Consider the following 19,086-nt stretch of genomic DNA (forward strand, 5'->3'; position numbering starts at 1 on the left):
ATAATATCTTAGTAAATGGTCATGATTTGATGTGACACATTTTTCCTCCAATTTGCATTCCTGATAATAGACTTACTTCCTAAATATCACCTTCAGATTCGTTGGCAAAAAAGGTATCCATCTGAAAGGATCACTGGATAAAATGTTGGTGATGGGGCAATCTTGGGTCTGTGTCTGAATGTGAGACAAGGGGTTCAGACCATTAAAATCTATGTGGTCTATTGCCATGCTAATGTTAGTTCTTTGTTTAGTGCAGACTTTTAAACAGGTTTCCATGACTCATTAAATCCTCTGAAATAAAAGTTCTCGCAATTCTAGTACAGTGGAGCATTTATTTTTGGACTTAATTATAAGCAGGCAAGATAATGAGCTACCTAACTTGTCCCCTTTTCTGAAGAAGGAAAATAGCTAGTGACCTCTCCTTTCTCTAAACAGTATCAAAATCCACTATATTTGATAGATAAAGGAGTGGAAAGTCCATGGAAATATGAAAGGCGTGCATAAGCAAATGCCTGTTGGGCAACTAATATTTTAAATAACAAGTAAGAATATGTATTTTGTGAACCTATTAAGTATTCCTCTTAATTTAGTAGCTGTAGCAACCCCTTATCACCAGCTTGAGACACTGCAACACCTTCACGATATGTGGATCAAATGCCTTGCTAACATTTGTAAAACGCTGATGATATTAACTCTTGGAAAGGGCCACACTGAAAGATAAATGCATAAAAATGCTTGAGATTCAAGATCACCTGTCTACTGTCTGATTTTTCCTTGTCCTTCTACTTTATTTTTATATAACAGTTTGATTTATCAAAAGCAAAAGATTAATGGGTTCAAGAAGTCACTGGAGGAAGGAGGGTGGTGGACACACATCACTGTTCACCTACAGCATGTCCCTAATAACCACCCTCAGTTAAGTGTGCTGAAGGCTTTAGTGGTTTGTGGTGGCCAGACAGAGCCTACATAAAGGAAAAAGTTTCCCAAAAGGATTGAACATGAGAACTCACAGTAAGACACCCAACTTAAGGTAAGTACAGATCCCTTCCTTGCAGCAGTTACCAATCTAAAAAGACTGTGAGTCGTGCCTTTACTTTATTTGCAGGATTTCAAATCACATAAAGCTATAACAATAATGATCTTTCTGACTGTAGTGACAGCTTCTCTTGTTTTAGACTTTGCATTTCAGATGCTCTCCTTTCTTTTTCAGCTTTGAAGCTGCAAGTGATCAGAGCTTTACACTTCTAAGGTCTAATATGAGGATATGGCAGGTGGATTTTTCTGTGCAGTTATTTCTGTGCCCCACAGCCTTTAAGGCTGAGGATGCTGGGATGGCCTGGAGAGCTTCCCTGCTGAAGTGCCATCACCTTTTCCCAAAGGACTCTGTGCTTTGTCCTTTTTTGTGGTGTACTACGTTTTTCCACTCAATTAAATACCTAGAGAAGCAGATAGTCCCAGTGAATTCCAAGTTCCTGTGATAAAAGAAATATGAAAATTGTTTAAATCACAAGTATTTCACTTTTGAATCCTTAGTATGATTCTTTTTGATTTCTCACTTCAGTGTGAAGTGCAGTACACCGCGTATATGTGCTTCCACTCTGAGTAGACATGCAGAAGGAGGAAAGCAAAATCAATTGTAGCCAGGTGGTTTGGTAACTGAGCAACATGGCTGCACAACTCAGCCTAATTCTTCTGTGTGTGCTGAGGGGTCTTCCTGTCTCATTTTGCTCTGCAGCACCATATAGTACCAAGTTATCAGTTGTTAATTTCAGGTGGTAGATGGGGAACTGAGAGCACCAAAAGCTTGGATCGCTAAAGCTGACAGGATATTCAGGACATCACTGTGCATTCCCATTGGCATAAAAGGACCTTCTTTGTGCCCAAGAGATGTGGAAAAGCCTTTATGAAATGGATGTTAAGACCTTTGCATATCACTGCAGTTTCATAGTGAATTACAGCAAAATTACAGCTAAGAGAGATGTCGGAACAAGAAGATGAGAGTATGAGCATATGTGACAGTGGGGCCCTAGGGATCAAAATCTGCATGAAATAGTTTAGAAGGCATGCATTAACCTTCATCATTGGGCTGATGTGCAGCAGCAGCTACTTCTGTGCTTTTTTTTCCCTGCTGTTGGTGTAAAATAATGATGTTGGAGAATGTGTTGCAGGCAGGGGTTATAATGGTTGAGTCTCCCTGTAAATAAACATGCGTATTTATGAAATAAGACACTCTGGACAGTATCTGCCAATTTCAGCATTGAAGTGATAAGTGCAGACTGATAATAACCTGTGGAAGTAAGAGATGCAAAAATTAATGCCTAGTAGTGAGCATTTTATTTCTGTGCTGGGCTTTACTTTCCACAAGTCTTACCTGAATCAGATTTTTTGGGTTACTGCAGATTTTTTGAGTATCTTCATGAAAATGTTTATCACCAACTATGAAAACATAGTTTTTGTGTCTGCTTTCTTTTTTTTTTTTTTTTTTTTATAAGGGCATCTTATAGAATGAGAATCAAAGGTTTGGATTATAAATGTAGTTTGCATGGAACCAAGAGAAGTACATTATCTTTGCAGTCATTGTCTTTTATTGCCAGTGTCATTTAACAAAAAGGGAGGACTGAATAGGTGACACATCTGGAAATGTGAGCTAAAGAAAGTAAAAATTCTTTTGGAGACTGGTAAACCTACACTATATATTCCTGTAATTAAAAGGAACAAGGTACAGTGACTCATAAAATTGCCATGTGAAAATGGTTTAAAAGTTAAAAAAGGGCTACTTGACACAGATGGAAGTGTGAGACCCAACCAGACCAGTCCTCCCAGGGCAGTCCCAGTGAGCCTATTTATAAACACACCATTTCAAAACCCTCCTTAGCTGGTTTTAAGCAATGCTCCTGGTGAGAAAAACATTAATGTGATAAGCAAAGACTTTCTGAAACTGTCTCCTATGTAACTTCTGTGACTAATTCGTCGTGATATCTGCCCACATCCTTGAATTGCTTAATTTAAAATCCTCTCATAAGAAGGTTCTTTTGATTTTCTTCTAAATTCTTTGCCTGTTTTTCTCATTTGAAATTAGAGGAATGTGATGGTTTTGGTGTTAACCTTCCCATATAAATATATTACATGGTCAGTATCAAGGGCTTCTCTGAAGCAATGGGAAGGTATAGTAATCTGATATTTCATAGGTAATCTGACCTTGATGGTAACCCCAGTGAACTTCAGAAGCTTATGAGTCGAATCATGAGTCACATATGTTAGCAAATTCTCAGTTGTATAAAGTGGTTTTCCTGCCAGAGTCTAAGGATTTGGGGTTTGGATTAAGGCTTTTTTGTCATTCCCCAGCCCACCCCCTACAACCTCATTTCACCACCAACACTTAAGACCCAGTTCTTTTCCACTGAGAAAGTCCAAGCACATACCTTTAATTTTTCTTGAAGAATTTGAACATATTTCTCTACACATTCATGGGTGTAGAATGATGAACAGATGAACACAGGAACACATGAACACATGAACACACACACATACACATACTTTTCTAGAAATAATTTCAGTAGTCTGTTTGTAGTGTTGTGTGATTGATACTAACTTTTGCATTCTAAATACTCATATTTAGCCCAGAAACTTGTAGTTACATCTACAAAGATTAGTCTTTTTTTGTCTCTTGTTCCTGTTTATGGCAGAGCCTGTGCTGCCCTGATTACAGTAATGTTCAAAGCTGTTTTAGCATTTATAGATTTATTCTCTCATTTATTATCCTCAGCAGTATAAAGGCAGCTTGAATACACAGTCTGAGAATTCCAGTGGAGGGGATGAAACACCTTACCCCCCGGGCACAAGCAATTTTCAAGCTGCAGTTCATATTTCCAGTGTTTAAGATACAATTCTGAGTCATGTCACCCCACCAGTTTTCCATGTGACCCCGTTGCTACATAGCTGGCAGGTAACTTTTGTACCTCCTGTTCCAACAGGTTGCCTGTTTCACAGAAGCCCTTTTTCCATGGGGCAGTGAGCTGGCATGGGTAGCCAGGACACTGGAAAGAAGAGATAAGTGAGAATTCCTACAACAATATTCCCAGGAATTTCAAATGCAAAAAGTAATCTTCTCATTAAATTAAGTTTCATGAGATAGTGCAGATTGCTTGCAAACTATTATGACTAGAAAAAATTAAATAATATTTTAGTCTGACTTGAACTTTTAGACAACTTTGGCTCCATTGATCTGAACTGAAATAACTGATTTGAAGTCAGTGAAACATTGGTTGGTTGTCCCTCCAGTGGCAGCTGGCTTCCTGGGATTTTTAAAGAGATACCTGAGATAAATTTTTTACCTCTGTATGACCAAAACTGAGTAGTGTCATTCCAGGGAAATACAGCAGAACTTGGAAATATCAAATGTTTTCTGAGAACAAGAAATATGGGGAATTAAAAATATGCCAAAATATTCCAGTTTTTCATGTTAATGCCTTGTCCCAGCTGAGGGTTTGAAAAGATGTTAAAACACCAACACTTCTTCTGTTTTGGAAAGTTTTGCAACACGGAGTCAATCTCTCTCTAATTCTTCCTGGACATGGCATAGTCTCGACAGTGCTTAGTGTTTCTCACTTTTGGCACACTCGTGCATGGCATATGATATGTCTAACATGTTGTATGCAGGTTGAAGAAAAACTGTTTTAGAGCAGAGTGGCTTAATTGGGAGTGTTACACATTTTTGTGCTAAACCTGTGGTTTAGGGGCTTTTATTTCAAAAGGAAAGATTTGCATGGTTTGATGATCTCAGCTAGCACGCAGATAATGAGGATTTGAGTAGGTGCCTGCTTGCTTCAAGTGACAATTTATCAGTTTAGGCTTAAACTTGTTTTAGTGAAGTTGTGGCCAGATGATTCTCCCTCAAATCTGTGTGATCATATGTTTGGATATATCTCCTGGAATAGGAGAGCAGTATTGATTTTGACAAATACTCTTTGATGTTTGTCTGATGAAGGCATGTATGATACAACTACTGCTATTTGCCCAAATCTTTATTTGCTTATCTTGAGTCACTGCATGACTGACTTTTGCAATTGGTCACTAAATAAGCAGTTGGTACAAAATGCAATGGAATAAAGTTACTCTCTTTTTTTTCTATGTTAATAGAGGTTACAGATACATAAGGCAATTCTTGTCTTCTTACTTTATCATTCTGTTTTTCATGGAGGCTTCTTAGGACTGAAATATTTAAAAAATGTAGTAATTTAGCTATTATCTACTACTTCTAAGAGTAATGAAGTATAATTATCACTGAAGTAGCAACTAATTGTAAAATCCTAGGAAATGAAATGGAGAAACAGTGGTAAACTAATTATGATTTCCATTTAATCCAGCGTTTCTATATACTAGAGAACAGATGTTTTAGAAACTCTGAACCCTTATAGCATCCTTCTTTGTTAGTCTTTTTAGCTTTCTATACTTCCATGTAATTTTAGAATAGATGTTCAGTCTTCTGATCACTAATTTATTACACATGACTGTGCACCAACTTGTTCAGCCTAGCAGATCAAGTATCTGCCTCATAGCAGATGTAGTAAAATGAAATCCAGCAGATATTATTCTTTTGATTAAAAAGCCTTAATCAAAAAGTCTAGTCAGTGTAGTCCTTAAGGCAAGTGCAGATGGATCGTTCTTTAACCACCTTACTCTCTCTTTGAGCTGAGGGCTGCATAGGTTGCATGTGATGGAGCAAGAAGCTGTCCTGAAGATATCTTCCCTTGTCTCTTGCCTGCAGCTGGTGTAGTCCCAAGTGAGATCAGAGCAATTTGAGTGATTCTGTAGAGGGTGAATGGTCTTCTAAGGGTTGCTTCACCAAGATGACAGAAGGATGCCCTGATCTTTTTCACCTCTGCCTGTTTTACTGAGACCCTGCCAAAAGGCTGAGCCTTGAAATGCAGTGAATTACCCAGCAATCCACCTTGAGGACATCTTTTTGCACTGTGGCTTTCGGGGTGTATGTGTAAATGTAAGGATGTCTGACATCGCTGGTCCTAGTTTTAAACTTCTGCTAGGAAATGTGTGTGCATTTAGATGCCATGACTCAGACATTCTGCCAGGCAGTGAATTACCCAGCAATCCACCTTGAGGACATCTTTTTGCACTGTGGCTTTCGGGGTGTATGTGTAAATGTAAGGATGTCTGACATCGCTGGTCCTAGTTTTAAACTTCTGCTAGGAAATGTGTGTGCATTTAGATGCCATGACTCAGACATTCTGCCAGGCCATTCAGTTTATCTTCATTGCATTCACTGCAGTGATGTTGATAAAACCACTTAAGTACTGCTTTGTGACTGTACAGTCTTAAATTCACAAATATTAACTATATCACTTGAAATTATTGCATGGTAATGTTCACATCTTGAGAACAGTTTTTCCTATTTGGGGTACTTCAGAATTTTTTCTTTTTTCTTTTTTACTGGCTTCTCATACATTTGTCTTCATCTTACAACTTCATATTTTGTGCCAGTTCTTCTGGAGGTTATTTTTACATGCTAGCGTTGCCTTTGATAAATATTCTAGTGTTATATGGGGTTATTAAGTAGTATTTTGTATTCTGGACATCCTGCTCTTCCTGCAGGTGCCAATTTAAAACTGCCAAGGGAGGGACTATAAAAACCATTAGAAATGAATTTCAATGCCAATAGTTTGGGTGTGAATATTACCTTTTTCTCTCAAAGTGCAGCAGTCTAGCTGCTTGTCTTATTTTGAAAAGCATGTCTTTATCAGTTGTCTATATTGCAAATTAAAGGCAATCTATTTGTGATTGACTTCATACCTGAAGATGCTGATTTTCAAACTAGGGTTGTTTGTTTCTCACCTATTTGCCAGGTCATATTTTTCGCTGCAACTCTTTCACTCCTACCATATAATCAGATCCTGGGGTCTGGTCTGTCTCTGTTTGGCACAGCTCAGTAAAGAGACAGAGCAGTTCTGTCTTTAGCGTATATTAAATTCTCTGGGCCCAGGAGGATTTCCATGGCAGCTGGAATTCAGCTAATGAGAGAAAGTCCTTTTCTCCACTTCCTGTCCTGTGCTCCCCCTGCAGCTGATGCAGACTTATCTTGGTCTGGACTATGAAAACTGTATTACACCAAAAATATCCAGCAACTGAGTAATTCCACATTAGGCTGTTTTGCATTTGATCCACCAGTTCAAAATAATTGCTGTGTTTGATAATTTATTAGAAACAATGAAAGTAGTTAAGGAAGGTTTAATTAACAAATCAGAATGAGCAGAAGTTTCAGATTCTGAAGCAGTGCTAAATTTTCAGTACCAAGATTTTTTGTCCTTGCCTTGTCACAACTTAGAACCTTCAAAATTGCCCACTGCATTGATGAGCACTGAACTAAGCCTCATCCCACTAAGTTTAGATGAACATTTCCAGAAATAGTTGACGTGTTGACAAAGAGCACCCAACACCTAATTTACTATGTCTGTGTAAAAAAATATATGATACTTTTATATAATGTACAATTTATAACTGGTATTACATGGTGGTGGGTTTTTCTGCACATTTATAGGAACTCTCAGAGTTTTTTGGCTACATAAACTGGCTCACGACACTGTATTCTAATATTACATCTTTGTCTTAAGTAGCAATAGGAGGCAGGATTTTTAGTTAGAACCCAACACCCTGAGTTCTCACAAGTGCCTGCTGACTACTTTTGCCAAGTCAAGAGCAGAACAGTATGAACCACACTGAAGATCTTCCTGATAGGTGCTGCCAATAATGGAAGCCCAGCTAAAGTTATCCTACCTTGATTTTGCTTTAGTGAGTGAGGCAACATAATGCTTGAGACATGAGGCTAGATGGAGGGCCTGTGTGTCTGCCCTTTGTGCCTGGGAGGTGATTGGTGTGTGATAAGGACTGTGGCAGGCATCCACAGTGAGCAGCAAGGTCAGAGCTACTTTGGTGTTTCTGTGTCTGCTGGTGTCACTCATAAATCCAAGGGGTTTGATAAGAGGAATACGTGACCATTACTGCTGATAACCAGTGTTCTCATAACATAAAACTGCCAATGATTTCATGTACTTGTGGTCATTTTTCTTTTAATTTGAATTAATTCAATAAGAATCCTTTAAAACTATTGTGGTCCCTACCATGACTGTGGTCTGGCTTATGCAGGTCTTTGCTCCCAGAGATGTCTGAATTTACACCTCCTCTGGCTGCCCTTACCTCCTCTGGTTCCACTGGACAGACTGTAAAAGTCTCCTCTGTCAGGGACAGAATCTCCTTTCACTTCCCCAAACACCATATGACTTTCTCATGCACACACATATACTTGGGTTATAGAGGGGAAATGGGATTTTCAGAGGAAGGTGAAAAAAACAGCACCTGTCTTTTCTTGCAACCCAGATGGCAATTCCTCTTCCTCACATCTAGCTGTACCACTGTGTCTTTGGATGCTGACTGCAAAACCACTTCAGATATAGACCCTCTCTTTTCCTCTTGTGCCACTCTGAATACTCTAGGAAGTGAAGTGCAGGACCTAGTTTTCTGAATCCACTGTGTGTGATAGTAGCACTGCACCCCCTGCAGCTGGTGCAGACTTATCTTGGTCTGGACTACAAAAACTGTACTACACCAAAAAAACTCATCAACTGAGTGTGGGTTGATCACAAAATACATTCTTCAAAGGTGTAAAGTGAATGGCGTAAATAGAATAGGGGCTGTTTGTGACACTGGATTAAAAAAAAAAAATAGCCCACAGCCCACCTAGAACATAGGTCACTGATTTTAGTGGTTTCATTTTTTTGCTAATACTAGAAATCAGTTTTTATCCCATACAACTAACTCATTTTTGATGGCACATTCTGCTGTTTTTTTAGTAAAATGCAGTATCCATCCTATCCTGTAAGTTGTGCATATTGTATGTGAAAAGGTGTCTGCACTTCTAGAAAAGATATGCAACAGTTTTATCTTTATAATGTTTGAGTTCTCACTTAATCTTTTGCTTTGTTCCCATGTGAAATTCTGAAACTGTCCCCCTTCTTAAAGCCCTGAAATGAAATATAAGGTTTTGGTGTAAATCCTTTATAATCCTTATAATAATTTTGTAAGTTTTGAACTTTTTACTGCATCCTCTTCACCAGGGTAGTTTACCCCTGATGGTCTAATTACTTTGAAAAAGTACATTTATGTTTCCTTTGAATGCATCCTGGATTCTCCTAGATTTAAAGTAGTAAAATGTCTTCACATACCACACACTTATTTCAAGTGACACGTGTCCCCTGAGCTATGCTTGGGGAACAGAAGACAAGCATTCCTGTTAAATGCTCTTAATGCACCTCACTCTCTGCATTGCAGCTGCTTCAAGCCGATGTGCAAGTGGGCAGTACTAGACCATCACTGGGGCATCACTCACTTGTCTCCACATTGGCTAGAGAGGAGGGTTGGACTTACCCTTATGTAACAGGTTACACTGACCCCTGGAGATGGTTGGTGTTGTACATTAAAATATATAACTCGATCCTCCCACCTGAAGACATGGACCAGGCAAGAGCAAAGTTGGATCTGGATAAAGTGCAGTAGTGGTTTAAATCAAGTTTTCCCTCCATCCATGCCTTGCTTCTGACCTACACAGTACCAATATTTGCAAACTCCTTTCTTTGTTGCATTTGTGGGAAAAATCATTATTGTCTTTAAATGGGAAAACAAATAAATACACATTTTGGATCTTTTCATTCTTTCCCTGTGACATACCCAGTGCTGAAGCTTATCATAAGTTTAAAGGAAATATATTTTTGGAAGCCTTTAATTAAAATCTGGGAAAAACATCATTGTAACTTTTTTTCTGTAATTCAATTCAATTAAGATTGCTTGTACTGCTAAGGGTTTTCTCGGTGGCGACTAATTTTTTCATTGGTAGATAAAGCCATTGCAGAAGCAAATTCATGATATTGGGACTTTACTTCAGGCATCAGATTTGCCTGATTGTTCCCTAAGATCAAAAGACAGATTTCCATTAAGAGCGGAACAGAGCAACTGACAGGCTTCTGAACTGATATTAAGTTAGAAGCCTTCTCCACTTTGGAGAAGATTGGCTGGTATCAATATGCACGCTTGCACTTCTCCGCTTTTTTCTTTTTTTTTTAGCTCAAGAAATTTGGAACTAGATGTTCTTCGAGGTCCCCTCCAACCCAAACAATTCTATAATTCTATGAAAGGTGCAACTCAAAGGGCAATGGCACTTCAAATTTGAGATTTTTGATTTTGCCTTTTCTTTGTTTATTTTAATTAATGCCACCGAGGGGCAGCAGATAGCAGCTGATCTCGTTAAAAACAAAACAAAACAAAACATTAATTTTTTTTCTTCAAAGTTGCATTTGCACTGCATTTGCAGTGTTATCTTGCATGAGGAACACAGGTTCAGGAATGGGGAAACCACCCTCCCCAAAGAAGGGAACGCAGACAATGAACTGAGGCTAGGGATGATTAAACATTTGCCACTGAAACAAATAAAGCTTTGCAACGAAACATTTCCACCGCCTACACATCCACACACATTTCTGTTCCTTCCAACAGACAGGCACTTGCCCTTAATGTAAGAGGGTATTTTACTTCCTGCTCATGTCATTATGTAATTTCCCTTTTAATCTGACATGAGGAAATCGGTGCTTCTGGAGACGGGATACTGCCACTTTACCGGGCCGGCTGTCGAGCGTTCCTGCATCACTCTGATGTTGCAGCAATTTCAACTGGGCATTTACATATCCTTACTGAAGTCCTGGGAGTCTGTTAAGCTTCGAGCAGACCCAGAGCAGTTACATGAGAATAGGAATAATCTCTTACACCGCAAATTGACTTCCCTCTTTGTAGCCCTAGACACAGTTTCCAGCTGCTTTCAGTCTTTTAAACCGTTGAGAGCTTTCCTAATCCTCGTGTAGGCAGCAGCCTTTATGTGCTCTGCCTCCCTCCCCTTCCTCCTGATTGGCGAGGCTATTCCATGGCCCAGCTCAGCCAACTACTCCATCCCTGGGCTGCGGTTTGAAATCAGAGTCAGGCGGACAGTTGCCTCCCCGCTGCCGACTTTTCATAGGCTGGGGAAAGAAGGTTGGGAAACTTGACATTGTCCTAGGACCCCCCCCAGCAAAGAATAAAAAGGGTGGGGAAATAATAGACAGGGAAGAGGAGGGAGGGAAACTTGCTTACTGTGGGAAACTTGATGGATTTCTGCCCTGCCGACAGCAGCGCGGTGTGAGCAGCCCCTGGCCGGCTGGATGGATGATGGGAATCTCACCATGAGGCAGGTAAGGAGCTACTGCCCGCCGGCTCCGGGTACTACCGGGCTCATTCCCTGCGGAGCTCGACTGCTTTTTTTTTTTTTTTTTTTTTCTTCCTCTGTGTTTCTCTCTTATAATTGTAAGTTTCCGGGATGGGAAAAAAAATATTCTTTTTTTTCTCCCCTGATTCTCCCAGTCGTCAGGGATGCCATGCAAGTCATGGTACGTTTTAGATTCGTAGGGAGCATGGAAGTGGTTTGCGAGCTATGTAAATCAATTCCAGTTTGCCATGGTTTAAGTGCATTGTGTAGGCTGTCTCGCAGCCCTGCTTGTGACATGCGAAGGGAAAGAACTTGCTGTGTTATAAGCCTAAATATGCCAATAATTCAGCCCAGGGATAATTTATTAAACAGCTCTGCAGGAGTTCCTCGCCTGCGAGTGCTTTAATCTTCTGATTGTTTTAAAATGTAGTAGTTTCAAGCTGTCTTGCAGCTTCACAAAAGTACTTTAAGATGGGTTTTCTAGAGATATTTTTTTTTTCTAAGATTATTCAAATGAGGGTTTTTTCGAGACTTCTATTCACCTGAGGAGACAAAAGGAGCTTTTATTTTCATTCTCACAGTTATAAGGCACAGTGACAAAACATTTTTGATTCCTGTTGTTCATAGTTTACGGCAACAATGTACACTTAGAAGAGCCCTGTGGGACGAAGAAAAACTGGCTGTATCTCAAGAATGAATCAAAGATCTGTCCCAGTTTAAAAAGCCGGTCCATTTCCGAAACTTGCTCATCATATGTTATTTTCTGGGTAGGCAGTGGGTCAATATGAGGAAATGAGAAGTTTTCTAGGTTTTCTGTGTGGGTGTCATTCATTCAGTTCTCAGGGGGACTTTTATAGTACATGTCCAGGAAATGCATGTGTGAGGATTTTGCACCTGTAGTGCAAATGGAACATTTGTTTTATGCTCGCTTTCTGAAACCATGGTGGGAAATCCCAGTTTCCCTGCCAGTTTTCTCAAAGTTACAGGAGGTGAGTAAGGTTGAAGAAAGAGAAAATATAGGTGATAGGAAGAGGAAAGGTATTTCTTGCTCCTGCTAGCAAAAGCACCACATTTTATAACTCTTTAAAGAAAAGGGAATTCTTGTCCTTGCAAAGCACAATGAAGGGCATTTTTTATACTCAAGTTGGTCAGCTGGATGCACGTAGTCATCAGAAATCATTATCGCCACAAGAGGGTACTTTGGCACAGGGGGTTACCAGCGAGGAGTGCGAAAGAAGCAGAAATGTTACAGGATGGCAAAAATGAAGTGTAAAATGCGCTGTGAAACGTGCACTTTACTCTCCTGAAGTATTTCTACCTAAAGAATAGGTTTCATGGGTAATGAAGATTCATAGGTGGTGGGTTAAAAGAGAGAGGTAAATAAGTCTAATAGCATTCCCCCCTCCCCCCCAACTCTAAGGCACACACGTACCCTCCAGAAGAGGAGGAGGGATGGGGGAGACATTCCATCCTAAAGAGAGGCGCAGGCACAGGCGGGCTCGTTCTTGCCGGGCCCGGCCCGTCCCGGTGGGTGTGCGCTCCCGCCCCGCTCCCGCAGGAGCGCAGCCAGGGGGACGCGCTCCGAGGGGCCCCCGTGCTCCGAGGGGGAGCGCCCGCCCGAGCCGCGGCCAGGGTTTGTTTAAACACCTGCCTCCGAGTGTGGTTTCTCTCTCCCGTGCCAAGGGAACAGTTTGGGAGTATTTCGCTGGGTTCGCTTGATTTGCTGTGCACAAATATTTTTAGTTTGGCAGGGAAAGTCTGTGGGCACTGCTAGGGCCCGAGGGACAAAATCCAGGGAGCTGATGTCAAGGTGGTGCTGAGCTACTGTGTGCATCAGCCCCTGTCAGCAGACCTCGTGGTTTAGTGGGAGCTGAAGGTTGTGATGGGCTATGGACTAACCATATAGAATGTTTAGGAAATCCATTACACTTAGAAGCAGGCAAGTCATGTGCAGCTGGAGCTCTCATTCCCGCTTCTAGTTGGAAATTGCTAGGGGAAAGAGGAACATGCAGAAGGCGACTTTTCCATGGCCCTCCTAGTCAGAGCAACAGAGAGCTCTTTTTTACCTACTCTTCCACCGTACAATCATCCCTCCCTATCTGTCCTGCTGCTTTCTCTGTCCTTCCCTGGTGCTCCCTTCCTCATCCTTACACCAGCTGGGAGGGAGTGGGTTAACTCCTTCATCTTCTCAGGCTCTGGGAGTGAGTGCTCCCACTTTGAGAGGCTCTTGGTGGGAGCTGTAGCTCAATTTGGTGTTGCAGAGTTAACCATCAAGTACATAGGCACGTGGCAATGTACTGCAGGTGTTGGAATGAAACCATGTACTGTGCTGATGACTGATCTGACCCAAGGGCAGCCCACAACGACTGAACAATAGCACATGGAAAGAGAATTACACTAATTTCCCCAGTGGAAGTGGAGAAATTACTGTAGAAATGTAATATGCAGTCTGTTGATAAGATTCAACCTACCTTACTACTGTGCCAGTCCTATAGTCTCCAGCAGGTCACAGGGGTTGGTGTAAATATTGCATTGCGATTTGTAAATGAAACAGTAGAAAAAAGCAGTCATTTTTAACTGATCATTGAAAACCTCAGCAAGAGGTGTCTTCTTGCTGTGTCATAGAATAACCTCACACTTAAGGTCCAGCAACCAAAATAGGAGCATTTCTATCCTGTCTCGGAAACTGTGCTGATCACAATGTACTGGGAAAAGTTTAAGCATTCACAGTGTCATAGGTTAGGAAGCACAGTCCCGGAAGGGATGAAATATACCCATTTGTGTGTGCTATACGACTAGTGTTAGGAAGCAGAAGTGCAATTTTCAAAGGTATCTAACATGGTTGCAAGAAAAAAAAAAAAAAGAACAGACAAGAAAAAAACCTTTGCAAGTAACACATTTTTTTTTTTGCTTTTCAGAGTACTGACTTCAGTTTATTGTTTATAAAGTAAGGAAATTTGCAAGTGATGGAAACTCTTAAAGGGGTGCTCAGCCTTTATGAAGGTAGAGTGGAGTTTTTGTGGCTGGACACAGTTATGTGGCTGGATTCCCTGAGTTTGCTGCAGAACTGGAGAGGGCACTGTGGGCTCTGTTTTGTTTCCTAAACCTACTTCACAGAAAACCAAATGTTTGATGAATTTTAATACTTCATTTTCATTCCCTTTCAACCACAACGTATCCCTGAAGTGCAGCTCGCAGGATTGTCATTGAAAAAAAATGCAGCTCCTTATTTTGGCCTCTTCCTATTGAAGTACCATTGACTTTGATCGAGGCAGTCTTGAGTCTTGAGCCCTTTGTCACGTAAAGAGGTTCAACTGTTAACTGACAGGCCACCTAAAAATGCAAAACTGTGTTTCTAAGGCGCATAAAACCATTACAATTACTTATCATGTCTGCAGTCATATGGCTTTTAGTGTGCATATAATTCACCAAGTGAATAAAGGCTGTATACCATTTCAGTGCAAAACATATGCAAAATTCAAAATCACTCCCTTTCCTTTCAGCTGTTTAAGTTCTTAGCATGTGTTTCTTATTTCCTATTTTCTTTTGCATACCTTTTAAAATTCTTAATGCGTTCCTGTGTAGAAAATCTGTATTCTTAGCCTGAAGTTCTGTAATCCTTTGCCTGGCACTAGGAAATTATCTTACAGAGTTCATCCTGGGATGTTTTGTTGTTTGTTTGGCCTGTAAGGGAAGAAACAACATCTTGAAGAATGCTGTCCTTTTTTTGTGTGTATCATGCAGAATAAAGAAAACAAATGTCCAGAGTCCGCAGGCTGGGAGTGTATCAGTTAATTAGTGGCTGGACATTGCTCGGTAGGAAGCCTGGCAAGGATTTTTTGTGCATGTGTGTTGTCTGCTCCCTTTGATCACTTGTGTGGTAAATAGACATGCAGGGTAGCTATAGCAACATGTGCTGTAGGTTGGTGGGAACAGAGGGGATGGGATCCCCTGACAAAGGGTAGTTTGTTAGAGTGGTTGGTTCTGATTAGAAAAAGGTGGCACCAGTCAGGGCATTTAAAAACATCAGTTTTGCAAAATGTAAATGGATGTTATCAGTTTCAAAGTAATGCTTGTTTCTGTAGCTCCGAAAGAGTAGATCATGTGGAATATTGGTGAGGAAGGGGGAGGGATAATAAAAAGCAGAAGCATAACCCGTTTACACTTCTGAATGCAAAAATATTCATGCTGGATGTGCTTTTTCTTGTGGTGCTGCACCATCTATGCAGTTTGCAAAAGAAGCATTTGTAGGAGCCGAATTGCTGCAGATGATGCTACCAAAAGTTGTGTTTCTAAAATACAGCTTCAGGAGGCAGTGATGATAATGTGATTTTAAGTAGTGCATCTGATCCATTACCTTTCCCTGATTTCTAAGAGTTCCGTCTACAACTTGCTATCCCAAGATCCTGTTCCTATTTCAGCAGCCTACCTGTAGAGGTCAGACTTGAAGCTCTCAAAATCTTCCCACGATAGAATTTCAACCTAAGGCTATAAAAATACATATCCATAGTCACTTTCCTCATTAACTTTATGTGGAATACTTTTAAAATAATGTTGGCTTTTCAGTGTCAGGTTATTAAGTAACACCACGTTCTGCATTGATGGAAGCCTGAAATACATAAAAATTCAGCTTCATTTCACGTCTTGAACAGAACCCAACCTAAAGCTTCCATTAGCACCTAAATTATTTGGATGTGTATCCCCGTCTCTATGATCCCCACTAGGCCTCCTACCTTTGATGAGATCTGTCTCCAGCTCCCTCCCTCCAGCCTGACCAGCCCTCCGCTGTGCTTGCTGCTGGCTTCCCACTGCTGCCTGTTCTCAGGGCTTCCCCACTGGCAAGGGACAGGGAAGCAGGCAGTGCCACAGAGGGTTTCAACAGCTTCTGAGCACAGCAAAAAGTTGTCAGACCTCAGAGTCCCTCCACAGGGTAGCACGAGAGGTAAGGGATCTGCTGGAGCCTGGGGTCAAGGAAAATGAAATGCTGGGAACAAGGAGCTTGTGGTGGTAAATGTTCAGGGAATATGCTGAAGCTCAAAAAATGCTTCAGCATTTGTAGAAACAGTTTTATTTGTCTGTGGGTGAAGTCTGAGCTGAGAGAAGGGAGCAGACCTGTATTCACATACAGCTGTATTAATTGCCTTTTGGATGTGCGCTGGAGTTTGTTTGAACTGAATTTCAGACTTCATAGGGTATTTCATTCTTTAGCCTGTTTTTGGTTCAAAGTCTTTATTACAGTCATGCAGCTTAGAGCTTGTAATGCTTTAGCAAGCTGTAAGGAATTGCTGTATATCCCTGAGAACCCTGGCTTGCAGTGCAGAATCCAGCCTGCCTGAAAGCTGGGAAAAGGGCTAAAGGCTAGGAAGCTGATTTTGATCTCTTTTCTAAACAGTAAAAATAGTTCTTAATTCTTCAAAATTCTTTCTCATATGTTGCCATGTCACGGTTGTTTATCATTAGTATTTATATCTTCTCAGGGGGATGTGGGAGGAGAAAAAAGCTGGCAAAGAGGCAATATTTGTTTGGCCCAAAAGTTTTATCAACTTTGTTGCTTGCATAAGTGTTGAGATAACTGGGTGCAAGAACAATTTTGAGATAGTAAAACAAATAAAAGAAAGTCCAGGGTTTCCTTCCTATAAAAGGAATAAAAGGACAGCAAATGAGGAGATCCATAGGGCTGATAGGATTTTTTTATTGTAGTGTGATAGTCTTTAAGGAAAATATTTATGGAGGAATATTTTATGGCCCCAGAAAGGAGCTGGTGACATGCTATAACAGTTGCTCCACATTTTGGGACAGGGAGGCCAACATGTTTCTCATGCCTTTGGTGGCAAAAACATCTTCCCATTACTCTTCACCCATGCTGCCTTGTGCTGCCTGTGCACCTGTGGGGCCCCAGCCTCCCCCCAGCACCCAGTGTCCGAGCAGGTGCCCATGACTAACAGCATTAGCTCGTCTCTTTGGTGTGCAGGTATTTCATTACTGAACAGCTGCAGCAGCTCAGAGAGACCCCCCCCTCCCCACACACACCCCAGAGTGGTAGGGCACGCTCATTTGTGATTCTGGCAAGCTGACGAAGGTGTAGACTCAGGTGAAGTGAGAGCTTGCTTAGATGAGACCACCCCTCCCCTCCCCCCCGTTTTTTTTTTTAACCTTTATTGGAGGCACTAGCCAAGACTGATGTTTTCTTTTAAAAAAAAACCTGAGAAATCAGTATTTTTTTAGCAAAATTGTTCTCAAAAAAATCCTATTCTTTTTTCAGTAGTTATCCCATGTGGAAATATGATTCCTTTTGTTTTTTTCATTTTGTTTGGGCTGAGGGTTTTTTGGTTGTTTTGTTTTTGTTTTGGTTTTTTTTTCTTTATAATTTGGCTTGTTTTGTGTATTTGGGTATTTTTCTTCCCGAGAGGTAATTGGAGATATAAAAAAATATAAAAGAAAAGGAAAAGAGAAACACTGCACTTTTTTATACAATTATATTTAGAATTTTAGTTGCCAAATCCAGCCACTCCATCATAAGAACAGCCAGCATCCCAGTTTCAAAGAACTCTTCATCACCAAGCAAGCTTCAAAAGTTTTGATTTTATCATTGGATTGTACTGGTCTTTTCTCCCTAAGATTATGCCCTTATTGCAAAATCGATGTATTTTGCACAGAATATGTACACTCTAATGATTTCTCCTTTGTGGACCACCAAGGTCTGCCTCTGTCTCCTGCCCCTGCTTTTTTCCTCCTTTGTAACCAGCTCTGGCTCCCTGGGTAGTGAGGTCTCAAGCCCTCAGCCTGGTCTCTGGTTCCACCTCAGTTCTGGAAGCAAGGTTACAGACAGATCTCTGTCTCTTGCTACTCATATTCCTGTTCCTGATGGAATTGCAAGAGGCTGTAGGCAGAAGCCTACGCAAATCTGTTAATAATCTCACTGAAAAATACCTGTGTTGTAAATCTGATGTGCAGAGGAACAACAAGAGTAGGGGAAGGGAAAGCCGCCCTGAGCAAGGAAAAGGACTGTTCCTTTCAGGGCAGTGCATGTGGATAAAGCTCTTGGGCAGGGAGATATCACTGGCAAACACAGACCAGGTTTGTCCATGTGATACTCGAGAGATGTATTCCTTGGTTATGCCTTGTATCAAATGCCGTCGATACTAGCATGCATTTCCTCACTGACAGGTTTTGAACAAATTACAAAGCTCAAGTTTTGACCATACAGGTCAAAATTTACTATATCCCACTGTTGCCTTTCCCTGGTCTTAAACTTAAGAACTAAACACCATTTAAGGGAAAAGGGGTTTTTACCTCGGTACTTATTTAAGGACCTTAAGGTGCGTGGCTTCGTCCAGGTGGAATGGGCCAAAATGCACAATAGGTCACATATATAATTTATGGACCTTGCAAATTAGCATATCTATCAAAGATTCCCAATGAGAATCTTAAATGAATAGTACAATATCCCCCCATCCTGAGGAATTCCCACCTGGATGGGCTTATCTTAGTTACAGGATGTGTTCTAGAGAGGACCTTGGTTTGTCAGGGTAGTATAGGACTTTCTGGCCCCAGCTGTGAGGCCTCCAGGATGTTTCGTCTCCTGGCTTAACGGAATATTAGGACTATGCTAAATTATCAGGCTTAAGGCATTACAGGTATGCATGTTAAAAGCACTGAGGATACATAAAAGCTATATAAAAGATGTATAAAAGAAAAGGCAAAAAATCACTATGGCATCACCACCAGCACCTATTGAAATGGGTAAAGGGTTAATGACTTAATTTCTAACTGGAAAACCTCAGAATTAT

General features: G+C 40.8%; 1 protein-coding gene across 5 annotated transcripts in view; it reads left to right on the top strand.

The window, feature by feature from the left end:
• MID1 (midline 1) overlaps positions 1-19,086 on the top strand; it is a 241,882-nt gene that overhangs the window by 90,050 nt on the left and 132,746 nt on the right. The window contains exons 1-3 of one of the 5 annotated variants that reach the window (XM_069003711.1): positions 11,047-11,137; positions 11,224-11,282; positions 14,215-14,243. The exons of 1 other annotated variant lie outside the window; for it this stretch is intronic. The gene's annotated coding sequence lies outside the window, so the exon portion shown is untranslated. Of the gene's footprint in view, positions 1-11,046; positions 11,138-11,173; positions 11,283-14,214; positions 14,244-19,086 lie in introns of those variants that run through there. 3 more of the 5 variants (XM_069003694.1, XM_069003720.1, XM_069003701.1) reach the window with 3 other exon arrangements.

The sequence above is a fragment of the Aphelocoma coerulescens genome, chromosome 1, assembly GCF_041296385.1.
Source record: "Aphelocoma coerulescens isolate FSJ_1873_10779 chromosome 1, UR_Acoe_1.0, whole genome shotgun sequence".
NCBI lineage: Eukaryota > Metazoa > Chordata > Aves > Passeriformes > Corvidae > Aphelocoma > Aphelocoma coerulescens.